Source organism: Hipposideros armiger, unplaced genomic scaffold, assembly GCF_001890085.2.
Source record: "Hipposideros armiger isolate ML-2016 unplaced genomic scaffold, ASM189008v1 scaffold_24, whole genome shotgun sequence".
In the NCBI taxonomy this organism is placed as follows: domain Eukaryota; kingdom Metazoa; phylum Chordata; class Mammalia; order Chiroptera; family Hipposideridae; genus Hipposideros; species Hipposideros armiger.
In genome coordinates, this window is record NW_017731374.1 from 6,588,451 (window position 1) to 6,607,985 (window position 19,535).

At 47.0% G+C, this 19,535-nt stretch overlaps 1 protein-coding gene across 5 annotated transcripts in view; it reads left to right on the forward strand.

Moving 5' to 3' along the window:
* The window catches only part of ZNF618 (zinc finger protein 618), a 170,781-nt gene that overhangs the window by 74,099 nt on the left and 77,147 nt on the right, over window positions 1–19,535 (forward strand). The gene's annotated exons all lie outside the window — the stretch shown is intronic.

Consider the following 19,535-nt stretch of genomic DNA (forward strand, 5'->3'; position numbering starts at 1 on the left):
TGCTTTCCTATATATTGGAACTAGGGGTGGGAGGGCCTAGGGGATGATCCTATTCGCCCCTTCTCCCCAAGATGGGAAACTAAAAGACAGTGGGGCAGTTGATCTCTACCTATTTTTCAACCTCAAGGTGGCAGAGATGAGGCTTGAATGCAGGATCTCCAGTCCCCAGTCCAGATGCTGTGCTTGTATTAAATGGGATGACGGATGGAGAAGAAGGTCCTGGAACACAGCAAGGCCACTGTGGTGGCCATAATTCCCCATGAGATTGCCTTGCTTTTGGCTTTGCATGGGAGCGTCACATTTCCCACAGAGAGGTAGCTTTTGGCTACTGCAAATGGCAATTGTAATGGAAAAAAAGGAATTCGTGAAGGAGCATTTGCATTGCCACCCACACATGAGGGCTGGCTCTTCAGGGCGGAAGTCCCCATAACTCAAGGAGTCAGTGGCTGGAAGGTGGCAAGGATCCTCTGATTGAAAGCGAGCCTTTCTCTCCTCCATTGTCCCTGCAGACGCCTATCCTTTCTGCGGTCCGGAGACAGGGGTCATTTGTTCAGTCCCTCAAAGGCGTTTGGTTCTTCCCCAGCTTGGTTCTCTGTATCCTCATCCAGCCTGAATGCTTGTTGTCAAGGTGTTCGCTCTCTCTCAGTTGTCCTCTTGCCCTGGAGGAGAATGTTCCTCTGCATCCTGAGCTCAGAGCTGCCTTCCCCTAATTTCTGTCCCCAGACCCCCAGAACTGTGTGCTCCCCGAGCCAGCGCCACCCTTCCAGAGTGAAGGGCAGGTCTCGGGCCCCACACAGCCCAGCTCTGTCAGCCGCCACCACGCTCACTCTGCCTGGGAAAGCACTGCCCGCCGATGTGTAAGTGTGTCACTGCCAATAATAGTGCAAAGGCTCCAAATCCGAGGGCCTTTCTGAGATCCTGTCCTGATTAATTAGGTCAGCGTCTCCAAAATCAATTTCCAGTGAAGTCGCACCGCCTGGTAGCGCCGTCCCCGGCCCAGCCAGGCGAGGGAGTTGGCGGGGACGCAATTCCCTGGCCTCTGGCGCCAGTCAGGCCTCGACTCTACCTGGGAAGAAAGTACCATTATGCATATCTTCTGTGATTATCCTCACTTTTTCTTTCTCTGCCCTCCCCCTCAAGTCTTCCATTAAACCCCCGTAGATCCTGCTTCAAACAGGCAATTAGACTAACAACGTAATTATATCCCTCAATGCTAATTGTAACTGGTTTAGGGGAAAAACAAAAAGAGGCTTCAAAATCTCTGGAAACTAAAAGCAGCTGTTGTAATTTTCAGGTATTCCTTGTCCCTGTGTGTTTGAGAGCCCTGGTTGCTGGCGGGCTGGTGTCTGTGTCCGTGTAGCTTTGCCGTTGGCCCAGATCACCCTTAGGACAAACTTGGACCTGTCTCCACTCTCCTGAGCGTATGCTTGTGGCACTCCTGTTCCTGTCCTCCTGTGGTTTCCTGGCCCTCTTGCTTTCGTTTCTCTGGCTCTACTTCAACCACTTTTATCCTCTTAGAGCCGGTGAGAAAAGAATGAACAGGCAAAGAGGTGGAAGGTGTTGTAGGAAACTCCATTTCTTCCAACTCTTGTCAGTGCTCCGTCGTCCCCCATAACCATGGGCTGCCGGTCCATGTGATTCTCCCTCGGAGACAGTGGGGAAGGCTGGGCAGAGCTGGACCTGGTCCCAGGGTTTGAGTCTGTTGTGTGACAAGGATGCCGCAAGAAGACATCTCCTGCCGCCCTGCCCGTTCTCAGCGTTCCCCAAGCTTCGTCTCTGGGCCAGGCCCTGTGCTCGCTGAAACAAGCCTTATTCCCTGCCTGAGCAGCCCCCATGGCCCACGGAAGGTGGCAGGCAGGTAGGTAGTTGAGCAGCGAGCAGGAAAAAGTACACATTAGAGGAGAGCCAACTCTGCCTTGGGTGGCCAGGGGGAGATGGGAGGTGGCGTAGGGCAGAGCAGTGATGTGGAGAGGTTTCCTGGTGGAAGTGATGTCTAGGACAAGACTTGATTGAAGGCTGGGGAGGAGCGTTACCCGGTCAGTGAGCAGGGGGGCGGGGGCAGGAGCCCTGGTGTGGCCGAAGCATTAGGTGTGAGGATTGGGTTGGTGGCAGCTGGGAGGAGTGTGATGTTTACCTTGGCAGGAAAAGGGGAGCCTGCGAAGGGTTTAAACGGGGGATTGGTGGGGTCAGACTTGTATCTTAGAAAGACCCAACAGGCTACAAGTGGGGGGCTCTTGGAGTGGAGGGCCTTGAATGGAGACTGAACAGCCTGCTAAGAGGCTTTTGAAGGAAGCCTGGGTGATTTTTAGAGTGCTGATTGCTTGAAAATCAACCTGCCATGATGGGGATGGATTAGCTGTGTGACTTTGAGGTGGTCACTTAACTTCTCTGAGCCTCCCTTTCCTTACCAGTTAAAGTGAGGGGTAGTCATATTCACCTTTCCATGCTATAGGGGGCATATCAGAAATAAAGTCTGTAAAGGTTCTAGCTCAGTGCTTCACATAGAGTAGCCATCAAAGAGGTACTTTTGAATAGGGAGCATATACCAGGATGACCTGGGGCACTTTTTCTAAGTTACACATAGCCCTCTTCTATGGACTTTAGCATTTCCAGAGGAGGAACACTCAGGTACTTAGAAGCTGATGGACTCTTCTTGGGAACCCTAGCCGAACATGGTGGCATTTCAGTTATCATGACTTTTCCCGTCTTTCACCTCAAGTCCCAAACCTTGGCCTCAAGCCTTAGAACAAGTGTGGTTCTGGCCCTTTTTCTTTTCTCAGGAATAGGGTTTCCCATTTTGATGATTGAATGTGCAGACGATGTTGCCCTTAGGGTAGATGTAACTCATGTTGCCACTTTGAAGCCTGGAGTGGAGTCGTTCTCATCTCTCAGACACCCATGAGCTTGGGACCCCACTTTTCTTTCAGTAAAGGTTTCAGGCTTTCATGGCACTCGGTTTGGGCCATGCAGTGCCAGGTATTCCGTCCCTGGGTTTGCCATCAGTTATGCAGATGGAACATTTTCATTAAAATTTCCATTAACTGTTTTTTTTTCTTTTTTTTTTTAAGCCAGTGAGCAATTTATAGATTCATTAACTTTTTACTACACTTGCAGAGCCAGGAAGAAGGGAATAAAGGAAATGAAATATTTGGTCCGCAACATTTCACTGAAAGATGGTGGCCTTTAAATATGGAGGATGAAAATGCTGGATAATTAGGGCTCGTGTGAAGAAGTGTTGGGATGGCCTGGGATCTGCCAGAAGGTTCCAGAACTAGAATCTGGAACACCACCCTTTCATCCCCATCTCCCCCATTCCCTCCTCCCTTATAGCTGATCCATCCTTTCACTCGTAGGCACTAATTATTTTTTTACCAGATGGCTGTCCATCCTTTGATGACACGCCTCCCCTGGGGAACTCACTGCCTCCACGCAAACTATGTGCCTCTGCGCGTATTTCCTCATACTGTGGAGCACTCTGACTCCTTATAGCCCTCTCATTTCATTTCCTTTTGGGAGAGTTAGGTATTTCCTTTTAGAGAGAGTTAGTACATGGACTTTGGGGCCAGACAAGCTTGGGTACAAATACTGGCCCTGTTGCTTACTAGCTGTGTGATTTGGGGCAAGTAAATTTACCTCTCTGGGTCTCAGTTTCTTTATCTGTGAAATCACAATAGTATGAGGAACTCTGGGAAGGCCCAGAGAAGTGCCAACAATATTCTTCACTGTACAGTTAAGTGGTGAAGATAAAATGAGACGGTTTACTAAAGATGCCTGATGTACATTCACATTCCATACTGTGACATGCAGTCGGACTGCCCTCACCAAGCGTTCTCGCGTGGGTCCAGTTCCATACAGCAGCAAGTCACTTACCTACTCAGAGCCTCAGTTTCCCCAGTTGTAAAGTTGATAAATAATCCCTGCCTGGTTAATGAGGATGTAGGATGTGTTCAAACATATTTAATGAACCTTTTAGAGTCGCTCGCTCAGAATAGTATCTCAACACACTCCAGCAGTCTTATAGTTATTGTGGTTATGCCTACATACAATATAAAAACCTCACTCTCGGGGTCTACTGTATTAAAAAGGCAACAGGCTTAAAGATTACCCCGCCCAAGAGCCTCTTGAAAATCTCAGTGCTTGAAGGTAATGTCAAGGTTATCTTGTTCTGCTCTCAGGTGGAGTTTGCATGCCCTGCGTGCTGAACCTCCCAGGGGATAGGTGTGTACTAGGTCTAGCCACCACGTCTACTCAAGTGACTGCTTCCTTGAGGACAGACTAAATACATGTCTTGTAGAATCACAGGTCCTCGATCTGGAGAAGGATGTCATCACAGGAAATCACCTTGTCCCGATACCTGCCTTTCTAGATGTGTAGCGTATGTAAACTATAGTGAGTTTTTCCTCAAAAGTAGTAATGATGGAAAGTTAAGCAGGAAGGAAGGGCAAAATCATCTATTTTTGAGCCACCCAGGGCAAATGCTTTTGGAGGTACTATATATGTGCATGTATTGTGTGTTTATATAAAATTATAGTTTAGATTTTGTTCTTGTCATTTTACTTTAGCACTTAAGCGTTCTTCATGCAGCTCTCTACCATTCACGAGCATCTATTCTGATGGCTTTTTAAGTAGTTATTTGTTTACTTTGTTCACGTAGGTTGTTCCCCAGTTTTGATTATAAATAACGCCAACGACATTTTTGTGCATGAATCCTTTTCTTTCTTTTATGTGATATCCCCAAAGTAGATTACTAGGTCAAAGGATATGAGAGTTGGTAAGGCTGTTGTAACAGTGCCAAGTTAAAATTAGAGAAAGGTGGCAGTGGATGTGACAGCTGAGGGCACACAGCTGCTTTGGAGATTCTTGAAGAAGAACCCCATTTGGGAGCGTTGACATAGCAGGATGCTGCCTTCTTGTCCTGTCTTAGCTGGGGTTGGGAGCTGCTGACTTGTTTTGTTGACACGATGACTTTGGACCAAGCAGTGAGCTGGTGGCTGGAGTATGGATTTGTATATGTCTGACCTAAAACACGTTATTTAGTTCGCATAATTGTATAGCCCTACACTGGGCCTGACAAGGGAGCAGTATGGTTAACACTTGTGAAAGGCACTTGCAGATTGCTTTTAAACACATGTGACCTTACATACGAGTATGTTACCTCCTCCATTCTGGGCCTTTATTTCCCCTGCACAACAGGCTTTCTGGCTCAAAAGACTGTGCATCCAAGAAAGTACTGTATTTTATGCACCAAAGGTGTTGTCCATGAGGTCAATCAGGAAGGGAGACTCTAGCCTAGTTTTGAATAAAGTGTTGGTGGTTGCCTGGTCCAGGGAAGGTCAGTGCTTTGGATAGACTTCTGAGAATCATACAGTGTCTTCAGATGTCTCCTCTTAACTGCTAAGGCATTTGACTTTCTTTAATCCCCCCAGCTTTAATTGAATGTAGGCATATTCTGCTGCTTTGGCCGTGAAGGTTGCTAACTGTTGATGTTGGGGTGGGTTGACTTTTTGAAATGAATTTTGCAAAGATGGAGAAGTAATGACGATCACAGTGAAGACAGTGGTAGCCATTACTTACAGAGCACTTAGTCTGTGCCAGGCACTCTTCTAAGTGCCTTTCGTTTATTAACTCTTTTTATCACCTAATGATTTCCTTAAATCAATTCATTTCATGAACGAAAAGCAAGACATGGGGTCTTGGAAAGAGAGACTAGGGCCAGGAGAGGGCAGGAGCTCAGTATTTGTCTTGGAAGAAGACCTGAGTTTGAATCCCAGCCCTGCTAGTACCTAGTGACATGGGCAGAGCCACTTAACCTCCACTTCCTCTCTGTAATGGAAATCACGATTCCTTCTTGTAAAGAATTAAATGAAGCAATGGATGTAGAAATCCCATCCATCGCTAAACAAATGGGTGGTACTGAGAGAATGTGCTCTTCCTACCTTACCCCCCAGATTCAGCTCTGGGAACCTGGGTCATCTATCCCTTTAAGGATGCTGTATAGATAGATGCTCTCTGTATGCTGGGTCATGTGGTGGGCACTGGGGAATCCACAGGCACAGCCCTGCCCAGGGAAGATGTATGGTCCAACTGGGAAGACAGGTCATAAAACGATGACTGAGTGTACCAGCAGGTTGATCAATACTACTTGAATGGCCCAGGCAGTAAGTGCTTTAAGAAAACAGGGGAGGGAGTTTGGCCCTGTGGCTTAGGGGAAGGGGAATGGAGCTTTCGGCGAAGGGGAAGGGCCCAGTCTTTCTTTGCAGAATGTAGTTCAAACTCAAGCCTTCGGCCACAATCAGGACGGAGAAGTTCACAGGGCTGAGTGAATGCTCTTGTCTTTATAATATGGTTCAGAAAACAACACCATGAAGTTCCAGCGTAAATCTGGAGTAGTGGCCTTGAAGGTGGAAAGTTCTGGGGCCTTAGGAGCGCTTTCTCCTCAGCCTGCCCTGCTGGCATCAGACTTGGGTACCACAGAGCCTCGACTCTCGGTCCCCATGAGCAGAGTGTTCCAGACAGATTTTATTAGGAGATGTTTCTAGAGTGTCTACTGGGTGCTTGGATCTCTTCTGGGTGGTGGGGTGGGGCCAGCTATCCTGCCACATTATGAGTTGACTGTCATTAGTAGATTCTCAGCAAAGGCTGGAAGCAGAAATATGCTGGCAGGCCATCCAAGCATCCTGTGTGTTGGAGATGGGACTGGATGTCTAGGCTTCTAGTTTTCAGACTCGCAGGGCCCTTCTACCTCTGAGCTGTGCCTACTGGGTAGTGTGGAAGAGGAAGCAGTTCAGGGGAAGACAGCCTTGCCTGTGAGGAAGTTGCAGTCCATATGGGGATGCTGGACTCCAGTGGACCCCTTGGTGAGCTGTGCAGGACACTGCTATCAGGTGGTTGCAGCTCTCCAGGCATTTCCTGATTTGAGCTGATCAGCCGCTGGTTTGAACTCACTCAGATCCATCCCTACTTTCCCCTCTTGTGCTCTGTATTTCGAGGAACTACATTTCCCAGGCGCCCTTGCTCTCTGGCCTTTGAATAATTTAGCAAGAAAAATACACAGCAGGCAGATTAGAAGGTGGGAAGAAGGGAAAAGCCCAGGGTATGTTGTAGCTCCAGCCCCTCACTCTAGGATCCATTCCCACTGGACGGCCCCTGCTTAACAGGCTGAATTTCTTGGAACACCTTCTCTTTCCTTTCTCTCCCAGGCCTAGAGATGGTAGCAGTACCTCCCTCATATGCTAATCCTGGGTTCCCTTTCTGTCCCGTTTGACTTCTTAGCCCGTTCATCACCACCTGTGTACTCAAATGCTCACTGTATTAATTTGTCTCCATTTTAAAGACCTAGAGTAGCATCTGTTTTTCTGGTCTAGATACCATAGGCCATACCACCTAGATCACGCCTCTTTGAGCATTTGACTATTCCCACTCTGAATAATTCCATGTAAGCCATTGTAAGATCCTTGCTGCCCTAATGAATTCAGGGTACCAGATTTTTTTTTTCCCTGCAAAGAAAACAGAATTGTAAAATAATTTCAAAATACTCTGGCTGTCTAGATTTCTCAGCAGGTGCCCGTTGGGATGTGCAGAATTACAATCTTCCTTTTCTTCATGGGCCTCTTTATTTTGTAGGAAAATGGGTGCCTCCTTCCTTTCCAACTGTGAGAGGAACTATTTTGATTTTTAAAAAATTCATACAGTCATTCTCCCCCTCCCCCCATTTGCCTGGGCTGTTGATCTTGTGATATATTTATAGAGATTGTGGTTGGCTGACCAAGAGTTATTTTGCAATAGGAATTTGTAAGATTTCTACTTTGAGCCTGTGTGGCAGACTTGTCTTTCTTTAAAAAGAAAAGATTCCTTTTTAGAATGTCTGCTTTGCCCTTCCGTAATAATTTCTCTTTCACAAAGTGAGCCCTGTGTTTGACACAGTTTTTTTCCCCCTGTATTTCTTTGTCTCTGATCTTCTCTCTTCTCTGAGATCTCTTTACTCTAAATTTTAAAAGGCCATGGCTCCTCTTTCATGTAGAATGCTTTTGCACATGAGAATGTGGTGACAAGAAAAAGGGTGCTTTGGGGGTCAGGAGACCTCAGTTTCTCAATAAAAGGAGGGTTTTGGACTAGATTAGAGGGGGCAAGCACGCTACCAACCCCAGCTTTAACATACTCACTGCAGACATCAATAATCAACTGCAGCTTTACCATAGATATCAGTAATCAATCACAGCACTCTTCCTAGCCAAGTTCTGAGGTGGCCCCAGAATCCTTCTCAACACATTGCCCCAGGCAACCACGACTACTTGATGAGAATTGGCACTGAAAATAAAACCTGTGAGCTGTTTTTGGACTAGACGATGCCCTAGACCCCGTTCACCACCATGGCTCTCTTAAGTATTGGCAGTACAATTCCTTTATGTTTTAAACCAATTTACCTTTATTAAGTCCCCTTGGTATGTATGCAGCACAGCTCTGGGCGCTAGGGAGCCACAGAGGATCTGTTTATAAAAAGCTGGCCATGCTCCCAGAACTTGCAGTTTGGTTGGGAGCAAGGCTACAGGGAGCGGTGACGTCCCCAGGTGTGCTCAGGCACACCCTTGGTCCTCTAGGAAGTTCTTTCTGTGTTCAGGGAAGGCTTTCTGGAGCAGGGCCTGGGATCCAGCTGGTCAGAGGGGACTGCAGGCTAGGAAGTGGGACCGCATGAGCAAAGACAGAAACAACAGAATCAGCAAGCTGCTGGCCTTGGAGGGTCCGCAGAGCCCATCTGGGGAACATTCTCCATTTTATAGCTAGGGAAACCAAAGCTCAGAGGAAAACAGCGATTTGCCCGAATTTTAATTACATGATACAGCTAAAGTTTAGTAAATGATAAATCATTTAAATAATGATAAATTTGTATGTCGCATTTACTATGTGCCAGGCATTATTTTGAGAGCTTTACATCTATTAACTAATTTAGTCCTAAGTAACTTTGTGAGGGAGTGCTATTATTACCCCCATTTGACAGATGAGGAAACCGAGTCTCAAAGGGTTAAATGACTTTATCCAGTGTCACATGGCTCATAAGCTGGGGAGTCAGGGTTTGAACCCAGGCCAGTCCAGCTTTAGAGTCTATGCTGGGAACTACTGTGCCAAGAACTAAATCCTGCTGGAGTGGTCAGAATATCTTTTTTTTTTTTGAAATGTATTAATTTTACTTACCACCATCAGTTACTCGTGACATCATCCAGATCGGTGGCTCATGTAGAATTGCTAGCACTAACTGAGACCGTTATTGCCTTTTAACCTTTGTATCCACCCAGCAGCTGTGTTTTGTGGGGCTTTTTCTCTCTATTTTTACATTAGAGGAAACCGAGGCTGAGAAGTGATGTGACTTGAGCCAGGTCACCAAGTTCCTAGTGGCCCAGACAGAATTTGAACCCAGGTCCACATGTCAGAGCTGGAAGGTTTCTGAGAGGCTGTCAGGCTAGTAGCCTCATTGGGCAGAAGGGCAGATGGAGGGCTAGAGAAGGCCTGTGGCCACAGTCAGAGAAAGGGGTTCCCTGGTGTGGGGGGACTGCTGCTTTTCCCTGGGGGCTGTCCGGACACCTCAGCATCACCTTGGCTTTGGTCCCTTGAAGAGGTTTGAGGAGCTGCCTTTTCCCCTTACTGCCTTACTTAAAAATACCTAAGGGGGTGACTTTTCAAAACCCTGTCCCCCAATTCTGGGGTTCACTAATTTGGAGCTTACAACCCTCTGCATTTATAATAGGTTTTTTTTTCCCCCTCATGAAGAAAAAGATTTTCCTTATGTTACACCCTCTCCCCCCCACACTTCCTGCTGATCTGAGGCGAATATTTATCATGTATTTAATGAGTAATCTGAGTCTTGGCTTGGTGAGGCTGTACCAGGACATGGTTTATGGCTGATCTGGTTTTAACTCGCTCCAGGCGGTTTTCCCTGGAGTTTTCTGTAAAATCATAAACCTGGAGAGAGAATTTTTGTGGAATCCAGTCACATGATTTGCTCTTTTGTAAATTGAGAGATTAACTGTGTGACTGTAAAGAACTGAGACACTTTTCTTTTTAAAAAAGAAAACAAACAGAGCAGCATTTATGCACCCAAAGGAGCGTGTCCACTCTTAAAGACAGGGAAAGTCACTCGCCAAGGTCACCCTGCGGGGCACTGGAGGCAGCATGGCATGGGGTTTGAGAATATGGACTTGGAATTAGAGCTGCTGCCTGCACTCTGTAAAGCTTCTGGGTCTTGGTATTGATAGCGGGGCTGGGGACAGTCCCTACTGCTCAGGTTGGTTGAGGTGATGCACGAAGTGCCTGAGCCCAGGCCTGACATACAGGAGGTGCTCAGTAGATGCTGGTCGCTCTGGGATTGCTAGTGTGATCCCCACCTGAGGCTCTTTATGCTGTGTTAATAGTACAAGCTGACACTGTGAATGCAAAGGCTCTGCTCTAACATGTGACTGTTGAGCTCACTTAGGCCTCACGACAGGCGATGATGCGGGCACCAGCACTGCTACCATTTCACAGAGGAAGGAACTCAGGCACCGAGAGGTCAAGTCACCTCCCCAAGGTCCCACAAGCAAGGGCAGGGCCAGTGACCACCATCCCTGCTGCTTGATGTCCTTCTTCGTGGTTTAGCCTTGGAGCCTGAGGGCTTTTTGACTGCTAGTCCCAAGGAGGGGGACCAGGGATGTCCCCCTCCCCGCGAGCTGGCCTCAGCCCCCTGGCTGGTCTTAATGCACGCATATTGCCCCCTCCAGCAGCCCTTGTGCAGACAGAATTCTAACTATGTTTCTCCCCTGCCTAAAGCCCTTCATGTTGGGTGAAGGGGTGGAAGGGAACTCCCCATAGTTTTTCTGCAACTCTGCAATAAATTTAAAATTATTTCAATATAAAAAGTTTTAAAAAAACAAACCAATAACCTCGCTGGGCCTGATTTCAGGAACAACCTCACGCTTTTTGATGCAGCCTTAGAATCCTTTGTGATCAGCCCAGCTGGGCAAGGAGAATTTATACGCATTACACGCGTTAAACAACCAGGAACTATCACAGACCCTTTAGATCCAGGTGTGGACTGCGGGCTCCAGCTATGGTGGCACCTGGCAGGCGCCGTGGGATGAGAACGAGGCTCGTGGTCTGGGTGGTGGGTCCCGCATGGCAGTCCAGGGAAGGCTACTGCACCTCCTGTCTGAGGCCAGGACTCCCCTTTCTTTGAAGGCCCATGAGTCAGGTCCCAAGTGTGGAGGTAGATTCACCTCTTACTTCCGTCCCTTCCAGGTGCCCAGGTCTGTGCATGGAGGAGACCAGGCCCTCTTCACACCACAGCTGCAGCAGTTTATTTATTTTTAAACATGCCATTTATTGAGCATCCACTGTGTGCCAGGTCTTCCCTGGGTGCTTGCCACACTCTCTCTTAGGTGATGTGCCACTCCCCAAGCGTTCAGCCCTGGAGTTTTCTCTTCTCCACGGCTGTCCCCAAATCACCATTATATCTTCCCTGGAAGATGACCACGGCCTTCATGTTGGGTTTCCTGCCTCCACACTGCAGCCAGCAGTTGCTTTCAGAGGTTGCACGTGCCTTCCAGGGGAACCCGTGAGCCTGGGAGTAAAGCAGAAACCGCTTAGCGTGGTTTACAGGTGCTCAGTAATTACCAGCTGTAGATAGTGACCACAAAGACATTGGTGGTGATGATGATAATGTCAGTATTAGGGTCCTGCTCCAAGCCTGCATGGCTGCCCACCAGAGAGAGAGGAACCTGCCTGTACCTAGAAACTCATGGGAAGCAAAGCCTGTACTGGTTCCATTCCTAGGAAGCCTGATTTAGTTCCTGACACTTGACCTCAGATATCAAGGGCTTGGGAAGGGGCAGCAGAGCAGTGTAACCGAGAGGAGTGAAGACGCTGGTCATTTCCCGTAGCTTTCCCTTGTAGTTGGAACCTTGGCCAGTCGGTGGCTTCTCTGGGGGCTCCCTTAGCCTCTGGGCTCTGGCCTGGGGTCTGGTCAGGAGTATCCTGTGTGAGCCTGGGCGTGTTGGCAGGCTGGTCCCTTCCTCCAGAGGTGAAGGCCCTCAGCGAAGTCTGTAGCTTTGTGGGGTTCAGCACCCCAGCTTTCCCAGCTGGCAAGATAGTACCCTTCTCCTCCCTCCCTGCCCCCCTGCTTGTGTTAGCTTTGTTTGCTTCTAGACTTTACATTTCCCCCGTTGAGCGGGAGCCCCCCGTGCCCTGTTCTGGCATCACTTCCTCAGGGAAGCCCTTTTGACCCTGCAGTCTCATTGTTTCCTGTTGTCAGAGATGCTCATGGAACCTGGCCTTTCTCTTCAGAGCACATATCTCAGTTGGTAATTATAAATTGACAGTGTGAAGTAATTAAGTAATCACTGCTTGTCTCCCTCACTATTCTTGTTGCTCCTGTGTTCCCAGTAACTACCCTGGTGCCCAGCACAGTGTAGGCACTTAATAGGTAATATTTGGGTGAATGAACAAGGAGCCATGTCTGATTCATCTTAGTATCTCAATCTCCCAGGGCCTTGCTCAGAATCACACATGTAGTATGAACCGTAGAAATATCTCTTGAAAAATGACACCCCCCCATCTGAGTTCCAGCTCTTTTATCCCTGAGCCTTCTCTGGCAGTTTCCACCCCACCCTCAAGCTTGGATCCCAGGGCAGTCAGCATCTTTGAGTAACCATGTTCACTTGGGAAAGCAAATATGCAACCAACTTCCACATGCTGGAATCATATTGCTGAATGTAATCTAAGAAGCAAAGTCTAATTAGGGAATTTATAATATATTTAGTTTCCTGGGCACGGAATCCTCTTTACAACTTGCAAACCTGTTGTTCAGTGTTGGCACAGTCTCTCTTAGTAGGTGTTTTTCAAGATCACCTGGTGAACAAAAGTGGGCACTGTTTGTGCTTGAGTTGGGGCCCTGTGGTTAGATAGAAAAGCGGTTCATCTGTATTATTTGGGGCCAGGTTTGATTCCTTTGTTCTAGAGATGACAGTGTGTATAGAAAACGTGTGTGCCCTGGCCAAGCCATTGACCAGCTGTGTGACCTTGGGCAAGTCACTTGGCCCCTCTGGGTGCTTGGTTAATTCTTGATCAAAGAATTGTCTTCTCAGGGTTATTGGGAGGATTCAGTGCAGTGTAACGATCTATATAAAGTGTTGTGCTGGTGATTAATACCCTCATGAGAGATGCAGTTTCTTTTTCCTTAGTGCTGAGGTGCAAGATTTTTGGCATCGTTCTGGACTTTTTCTCTCATGCCCCACACCTAGTTCATCAGCAAGTCCTGTTGGTTCTGCTTTCCAGTATATTCACCCCCTCACTGCCACTCCCTGGTTCTCAGCCACCCTCATCTTTTTCCTGGGCTGCTGCAGTCACCTCCTCTTGTTTTCTTCCACCCTTGCTCCAAGGTCTGTTCTCAACACAGCAGCCGGAAGGATCTTTTAAAAATGCAAGTCAAATTATGTCACTGCCCAAACCTTCCGGTGGGTCTCCAGAGTAAAAGCCAAAGCCCTTCGGTGGCCTCAAAAGCCATGGGCCAACCTCCTGTACCTTACCTCCTCTTGTCCACCCCTGCTCCCGCCCTTGTGTCTTCGCACTCACTGTCTCTTTCCCAGACACCACCTGGCCACCTCCCCCACCTCCTTCCATTGTTTGCCCGGTGATACCCACTCTGATCACATTATTTAAAACTACAACCCACGACTTCTCCCTTGTCCCTAGCTTTCTGATCACCCCCTACCCTTCTCTATCCCCCCGCCCCCAACTGTACTGATTACTCGGTATTTTACTAACTTATTACATCTGTGACTGTCTCCCCCACTCAAATGGAATCACCATTAGGGCAGGGATATATCCCAACTGGCTAGAACAATGTCTGGTGCATAGAAGGAGCTCAGTAAATAGTTGTCGGATGAGCAAACAGCTTTCTCCTGATTGGAGTCTTGTGCCTCAGTGGGAGAGAGCGAAAGTTAAGTTATATTTGGGGACCTACTGGCTGTTGGAAAGGAAAGAGACATGTAGATGAGGCTCGAGTTCTTTTGGAGCCATTCATCCTGCTGTCATCGGTATATAGTAGGGGACATAGAATCGTCCTCTCGGCAGGTTGTGGGGCTCTGGCAGGTGCTTCTCGCAGGCGCAGTGTATCCTGCAGGCCTCCAGGTCGAGAGTACTTGGTTTCACTCATTGCTAGGGCTGAGCATCTTCTGTAGACTTAGTTGGACTAATTGGTAATTCAAAACAGAATTTATCTATTCAAACTAACATACATACATAGACATGTATGAAATAGACACAGATGTGTTAGGGAATAACATGCCTTTGATACTTGGGAAATGTAACATTGGGGATTTGGGACGGTCCGCCAGTGGATTTGAAGGTGTCCCACCCAAAGCTAAGCACAGTGCTTGACACATAGTATGCTTTTATTATTATTATTTAAGATCAGTTGTTACATTTCATCCAAGTGTAATTGCCAATGCAGTTCATCATTCACCTAAGGAACCTTATTATCTCTATTTCCTGAAAAATAATAATTACTAGATTTGACAATATTTGCTGGATATTTACTCTGTGCCAGGCCCCAAGCTGGGTGCTGGAGACATGGCCACATGTGGGATGTGGTCTTTGTCCAGGAGGAACTTACAGCCTGGGGGTGTAGGGGGTGCAAGGGGCAGGCAATCCAGGAACTGTGGTCCCACTCCCATAGAGTTGGGGAAAGGCACTGGTGGTGGTGTGTTAGCAGCGTTGGCAAACAATGAACAGGGACAAATCAAATCTGATGGGGGAAGGAGAAGTCATTGAAGTCTCCAGAGAGGAAGCAATTTTTGAGTTTCAGTGTGGGAGGGAAAAGGCAAGATCCTAATTATAACACCACAGAAATGTGCTGCACCAGGTCCTGGGCTTAACTGGCCGAGGTGCCATCTTGGAGATGCCCCCTCCAAGAAGGTGGCCCCCTCCATCCTCTCAGAGCTTGGGGGACCATGAGCCCCCACATTTGCCGTGGCACCTCAGCCTCCCTGAACCTCTAGCTTGGTTGTGTTATTGAAGAAAAGCAGTTTATTCTTTGAGATCAGGCGGCCAGGACCCAAGGAGCTGTTTTCCTCCATTGTGCAAGCATGACAAATCATTAATTTTTGATTGATTTGCTTAGAATTATGGGCGCCCCAGCATTCTTTCCGCCGCTGAACAGCTGTATAACAAATGAATATATCAGTGTGCACAAAAGATTGGAGAGCTAAGAGAAGCAATTACATTGGCCACCCTCCCCCACCCTCACCCCTTCCCGGGCAATGGAGGGAGGAAATTTTTACCAGAAATTCCTCAAGTGGCTTAAAAAAAAGAATGCCTTTTTATAATTGAATTAAATCTTTATCTCTTCATCTTTTGCAGCACATATCCAAACACACACCAGTTCCCCACGTGCTTGGGGTTCATCCATCCAGGAGGAATCTTTAATAATGAAATTTCAACTCGTGAATTAAAACCAAAATGAAAAAAAGAGAGAAAAAAGCAAATTCTACCCCTCCTCTTTGCTTTTTTTTTTTTGGTCGCTGCTATTCCTTTAAGATTTTGGAACCGTACCAGTGCACTAAATGTGACCTCCATAACTTTTAAATTAAGAATTTATGCTGGCTTGAAATTTATGAAATATTTCAGCATGAAAGAAAGCCTTTTTCCCTCAGGAAAATTGAGCAATAAATCACAGCACTGTGGATTTACTGCCCTAGAGCCAGCGAGAGATAGGATTTTTTTTTTTGCTTCATTCTGAAAAAAAAAAATGTAATCATATAAGACAGCTTAGCTGCTATCCTCCCACTCTCTAGAATTTTTAATTTCAGCTGTTTCTGCTTGGATTTATTTCCAATATTCCTGCTCGGCTTTTCAATTTCCTCAGTTATTAAATTTTAATTCAGTGCATTAGCATTTAAATTAAAAAAGGGTTTATTTTATCGAAATCGTTGGCCAGCCCCCATCCCGTAGCACACGAATTGCCTGTTTCTGCCATTTGCACAAAATGTGAAATGCAGCTAATGTATTACAACTTACATTTGCACAAATTTAGAAATAAAATTTCTGGGTTTGGAATAATATTTTCTTTCCAAGAAAATCCTTAATAAGAGAATGGAAAAGAACAACTTAACATTCGTTTGGAAGGGAAGAGGAGAGTCGAATGAAACCAAAAATAGCCTTGCCCGGGTTCTAAGGAGAAGCTGGTGTATAAGAATGGATGAGGTTAAGAAAAGGGGGCAGGTACCTTATGGGGAACTGGGGGCCTGGGGTTTGGATACCTTTACCGTCACCTCTGCAAGAGTGAGCAGGAGGGTCTCTCATGGGCCCACTCTCCCCCACCATATTTCATTTGCCATAGAGGGGTTTGGTTAAGGTTGGGTCAATTCCACATAGAATGACAGAGATGAGAGCAGAGGATGGAGATGATCTGATTAACTCTCATGTCTCCTGTTCCCATTTTTACCTATGGAGAACCTCAGGTCCAGGGAAAGATCTTGTCTAAGGTTCAGAGTGAGACCTAGATAGCCCAGACAGCCAGGCCAGGAAGCTGCATCATCTGGGAGTCCATGGTTCAGTGGTGGCAGCAGCGGTAGGGTTTCCATTACTGAAGTGGTTATTACACATACCTGGCCTGTGCTTAGTACTTGACCTACATCACTGTATTCAGCGTCATTGTGAACGGCCCTTCGGACAAGGCCACAGGGCCGTGGGGTCTGGTTCTGGTGGATGCTTATGAGATGCTGACTTGTAGCATGGGATTCAGATCAGGCCCGAGATAGCCTGGAAGACCCCTGGTGCAGTCCAGGCTGGCTCTGCTGCCCGCTCATCTGCTGTGTAATCTTACACAAGTCACTCATCTTTTCTGTGCCTCAGTTTCCTGGGCCTAATAAATGGTGGTGTTGATAACTGTATCGAGGGTTGTTAATGACCGATTACAAGTAGTGTAGCTGAGCCCATGCTAAGTACTTTTATAGGCATTACTGTATTTAAGTTACCTTGTGTAAGCTTCATGCCAGTCCCATGAGTAGGTCCTAGGATTATTGTATTGCCATTTCGCCAATGAGGAAACTGAGGCCTGGCGAGTACAAGTGACTTGCTTAGGATCATACAGCTAGAATATGGCAGAACCAGGACTCGAACTCAGACCGTCTGACTCTAAATCCTGTGCCCTTCAACTTCGGTTCAAGTTGAGAATCAGGTCAGATTACATTGGGTAAAGGTGAGCTTGTGGTTTAGGTTAAAGCATACGAATTTGCTGGTATTAGACTGCTTGGACCTAGGAAAATGGCAGTGTCAGGTTCAAGTGAATTTGAACAGCAGGGATCGCTATGATATACCGGGAAGGACACAGACCAGGCTGGCCTGGCATCTTATGGATGTCTACACCTGAGAGTCAGTGCCTTTAGCATTGTGGGCTGTGAGGGCCCAAGAGGCCATCCCTTATCGCTATGATGGTGGGTCTGGACTCAGGCCCAAAAGCTGTGATTGACAGGTGCTGTGATATTGACACATGCTGTCTTGGACATCTCTTGTTTATACCCATTGTCCATCAGCTTTCTATATCTTCCAAGGAACAGACACTTCACACCCAGCCAAAGTAGCACTTCCTCCCTCTAGAGCAGCGGTTCTCAACCTGTGGGTCGCGACCCCTTTGGGGGTCGAGTGACCCTTTCACAGGGGTCGCCGGGTACTCGTATGTGGATGTATCTGCCTGTGGGCCTGGAGACGGATAGAGGAGTGGTGTCTCAGTTCCTAAGACCATCGAAAATATGTGTTTTCCGATGGTCTTAGGCGACCCCTGTGAAAGGTTGAGAACCGCTGCTCTAGTGGTTCCATTTACCCTGGTGCCATCCCCTCATCTCTGCAAAAGGGTTAGTTCGGACAACAATTTGAACATGTTTAGCATTTCGTCTTCATTTTGTAAAATAGGGTAGAAAACAAAAATGAGCGTTGCTTCCAGTGATAAAACTCAAGTACCATAAACATCATAACAGGGAAATAGGTGGAGAGGATCAGGTGTGCCAGAGACAGAACTTTCTCCCCGACCCAGTCACAGGTTCCCTGCACTTGAACTGGTCGACCCTGTGTGAGATTATGAAGGAAAAGGACAAACGAAGACAACGTTAAAAATATGTATGAAATGCTCGAAATACATGCCCAGAGTTGAGTCTGAAAGGCAAGAGGTCATTTGGGGTTTTACGACTTTTTCAAGCTCTCTGGGGCAGAATTTCCACCCCCCTACCGCTTCTGCCTCTTGTGATATGGACACTAAAACAATGTCTTCCAATTCACTTTACAGACATGTTTTGAGGAATGCAAGATGTCGGAAAGAGGCTGTAATTGATTCTTTTGCTCCCAGTGAAATGATATGCAAACCATTTTCTGCTTTGTTTCTTCCACTGAAATAATACACCAGCAACCCATTAATTTCTCGCTCTCAGGCCTCATTTGTCCTTCACCTTCCCATCTCCCTTGGGTAGGCCATGGGGCTGTGTGGGCTCACCTCCTTTCCTGACTGGCTCTCCTGAATGTTGACGGGAGGTAAAAGAGCTGAGGAAGGCAGGCACTGGAGTGACCCCGACCTGGGTTTGTAGCTGTGGGGTCTTGGATAAATGACTTAAATTATTTGACCCTCTCTATGCCTCGCCTGTAAAATGGGGATATTGTGCATATGTGTTGGGGGACCTATTGAGAGGATGGAATACGAGACATTGAATGTTGATACACTAGCACCTGCTGGGAGAGCGAGTCTGGATGTCCACAGGCTGGAGGACAGGGTATAAGGCGAGAAGGAAGGGTGGAGGCTGGGGAGAACCAGGCATGTCAGCTCTAGCTCACTGTGGCCATGTGGGATTATGTGTTGCTGGATTATCTGGTTTTTAAAGAGAAGCTGAAATGTGGCCCCTTTTTGGGGGTGGAATCCCTTTTTTCATATATTTACTTTTTGACTTGAAGTCTGCTATCTGGGTGTTTTGTGTTTTGTTTTGTTTTTGCCAGTTTTCTACTTCCCATAAGCACTCATCAGCAGGTAGCTGCTGCTGTGTTTATTTTACGTTCTCAATCCTTCATCCATAATCCTAAAATTTGAAAAAGATTTTTGGTATCTGATGAGGTGGCAGAGCTTGACCTGAAGAGAGAAAAGGCCAGTTATCGTCTTCATTTATCCCATGTAGGGCTGACTGCGTAAGTTAGTGTCACTATAGAAATATCAATGGGCTTGAGTACTAGGGGCTCCCCAGACCCTGCCAGGATTGCTTCCAAATAATGTGAGCGCCACATTACCTTTCTAAAATTGGAAGGATCCTGAATTTAGGAACACATGAGTGCCGGAGTTTTGAACCTGCATAATTCGAACTATGACTTACTGTTATTATAATTAAATTATTATAATGAAATGATTGGAGAAAGCTAGGGAATGCATCTATGTATCTTCAACCGGTGGTGGTGGAGAACCTAGGCGCTCTCTCCATGTCTGCAGCCTCCGCATCGAGGTCCCCCCAGCACTGGCCTGGGAGTCAGGATCCTCAGGT